This window comes from Mustela nivalis, assembly GCF_964662115.1.
Source record: "Mustela nivalis genome assembly, chromosome: 7".
Lineage (NCBI taxonomy): Eukaryota > Metazoa > Chordata > Mammalia > Carnivora > Mustelidae > Mustela > Mustela nivalis.
In genome coordinates, this window is record NC_139026.1 from 92,649,314 (window position 1) to 92,652,567 (window position 3,254).

At 39.2% G+C, this 3,254-nt stretch overlaps 1 pseudogene across 1 annotated transcript; it reads left to right on the forward strand.

The window, feature by feature from the left end:
• The first annotated feature begins 1,989 nt into the window (after positions 1 to 1,989).
• On the forward strand, positions 1,990 to 2,931 carry LOC309869859 (olfactory receptor 9K2-like; annotated as a pseudogene). The gene has a single exon. The product of its transcript is annotated as an olfactory receptor 9K2-like (transcript).
• Positions 2,932 to 3,254: the final 323 nt, after the last annotated feature.

Genomic DNA, 3,254 nt, shown 5'->3' on the forward strand with positions numbered 1-3,254 from the left:
TCTATAAAGAGAAGTCGTACCACAGCAGAAGGAACTGGAAAGGCTTGTTATCAAGGATGGTCTCGCAGTGATTAAGAAAGACTGGAGTCTGGTTTCTTAGGTTTTATATCCCCATTCTGACCCTAGTAGGAGGCTTTCAACAGATTCCACTTCTGTATGGTTCAGTTTTCTCACCTGGAAACTAGGGAATATGCTACTATTCACCTCATCTTACTCTGAAAGCATTTAGAAAAGTGTCTGCATGTAAACAATTGTCACATATTTCTTCACAATTATGCTACTACTGTTATCTGAGCAGAAGCACGCATAATGGAGCCCTGAGGGGAGAGAAAGTGTGACCATACTGTCAACACACACAGTTCAAGATTTTAGCTGAGCTGTCTAGTAAATGAGGTATGATGGTGGTGAAAATCATACCCCAGGTAAATAAGCAAGCATCATTAGTCCCTCATATGTATCTTTGTTCAGTATCTTTCTCTAAAGTAATTCTTCCATCTAGACTCACTGTCAGCCTCTTAAGAACACTGTAAGCTGCAGGCTAAGGAAATGGAGGGAACATTTATATATTTTTTTTTCCTGTTTGTATTTTCTTTCTTTTTTTAAAAATTTCTTTTCAGTGTAACAGTATTTATTGTTTTTGCACCACACCCAGAGCTCCATGCAATCTGTGCCCTCTCTCATACCCACCACCTGGTTCCCCCAACCGCCCACCCGCCACCCCTTCAAAATCCTCAGATTGTTTTTCAGAGTCCATAGTCTCTCATGGTTCACCTCCCCTTCCAATTTCCCCCAACTCCCTTCTCCTCTCCAACTCCCCTTGTCCTCCATGCTATTTGCTATGCTCCACAAATAAGAGAAACCATATGATAATTGACTCTCTGCTTGACTTATTTCATTCAGCATAATTTCTTCCAGCAACATGGATGGGACTGGAGGAGGGAACTTGTTTTTATAGAAGGGCTTTGGAGGCCCATCTGGGAGAGAAATCCTAGCATGAGAGTCCTGATAATTTTTGTGTTTGTGGGTGGAGAACTTTGATCTCAGTGAGTAAATGACATATCAGAATTCTAAGTTTCCATTACCCACGAAAAGCAATTGTACCTCTTTGGTTGTTCTTTTATTCTTCTCTTTTCATTCTTTCTTTCTTTCTTTTTTTTTTTTTTAAGATTTTTATTTATTTATTTATTTATTTATTTATTTATTTATTAGAGAGAGGGAGGGAGGTGAGGAAGAAGCAGACTCACAGCTGTGCAGGAAGCCCAGTTCAGGGGCTGGATCTCACAAACCTGAGATCATGAGCAGAGCCAAAATCAAGAGTCATCTGCTTAATTGACTGAGCCACCCAGGTGCCATCTCCCCGTCCCCAAATCATTTATTTATTTATTTATTTATATAAAATTTTTAATTATTTTTAGATTTTTTTTTAACCTATAGTGTGCTATTAGCCCTAGGCTGGTGCCACCTCTTAAGCTTTTTTTAAATTTAGTGACTTTCTTTAAATCTGCTGGTATATAATAGAAACTAAAACTTCAAAGTTAAGGTTTCCTAAAGTAGGCTATGGAATCCCTCACCTAATATCTGCAAACCCAGACACCAGAATTACTTCCTAAATGTCATTTATTAAATTATTTGTGCTCTCTTGCAAGCACTGTTTCATGACACTGAAATTATCACATAAATTATGAGGCAGAAACAGACATAGAGGGGACATTTGCAAATGTGAAAGGCATTTGAGAAGGCATGCATTGCCTTAGACTCAGAAGAAAAAGATCAAATTCCACTGCTTGTGGGAATACAGCCATAAAACTAATCTTTGAGTCATCATCAGTTGCAGTAGGCTTAAATTTAAGTCACAATAATTTATAAGGTTAATGAATAATGACAACAAGATAATTGTATAAATCCTAACAGTGAAAGAGATTATTTGGAGCTAGGATCAAAGCCCAGATTTCGTTTATTTTACTTTTTGTCTCTCAGCAGGTTTCTGCCATGAGTGACAAGGGGACAAGCAATCACACAGAAGAGACTGACTTCATTCTTGTAGGCTTCAGGGTCCACCCAGAACTCCACATTCTTCTCTTCCTGCTCTTTCTGCTTGTGTATGCCATGATCCTTCTAGGGAATGTGGGGATGATGACCGTTATTATGACTGATCCCCGGCTGAACACACCAATGTATTTCTTCCTAGGCAAACTCTCCTTCATTGATCTCTTCTATTCTTCTGTTATTGCACCCAAGGCTATGATCAGCTTCTGGTCTGAGAGCAAGTCCATCTCCTTTGCCGGCTGTCTGATCCAGTTCTTTCTCTTTGCCATCTTCATGGTGGCTGAGGGATTTCTCCTGGCAGTCATGGTTTATGACTGCTTCATTGCCATCTGCAACCCACTCCTCTACTCTGTCCAGATGTCAACTCACCTCTGCATTCAGTTGGTGGCTGGTTTCTACTTTTGTGGCTGCAGCAGCTCAGTTCTTCAGATGCGCATGACAGTTACTTTGCCCTTTTGTGATTCTCAGGCCATTGAACCACTTTTTATGTGATATTCGCCTTCTTCAAAGGATATCTTGTTCTGACCTCTTCATCTATAGGTTGATTTCTTTCTCCTTATCCAGCATCATTACCTTGCCTACCATAATTATCATTATTGGTCTTATGTATATATTGTGTCCACGGTGCTAAGGATACGCTCCTCTGAGGGACGTAAGAAAGCCTTCTCCACTTGCAGCTCTCACCTAGGAGTTGTGAGTGTACTGTACGGTACTGTCTTTTTTACATAACTGACTCTTGACAGATTTCCTGAGCTGAATAAAGTGACCTCCTTATGTTATACCTTAGTCACTCCCACGTTGAATCCTTTGATTTACTCCCTCAGGAACAAAGATGTTAAAGGGGCTCTAAATAAACTTTTGGAGATGAAAAATACTATTCTTTGATTACACTTTCTTGCCCATCAAAGACGTTGTGGCTATTTCTTTCATACTCCTTATGACCATTAAGAAAGTTATTCTCCTGAACATCATAGAAATGTTAACAGGCTCTTTCAAGGTGTCATATGTCCCACATATTACTCTTCTTGCATCAGAGACCTTGTTAACCCAAAATGTCCTTTATATTGGAGGTGTCCTTGACATTAAGGAAACATTTTTCAGACTGACCTTGCCACCGATCTAAAATAACATTTTATTTCATTGAATTGACTTCTATGTTTTTATGGCTTGCTGCTAAACACGATTTTTATATTTTATTATAGTGTATA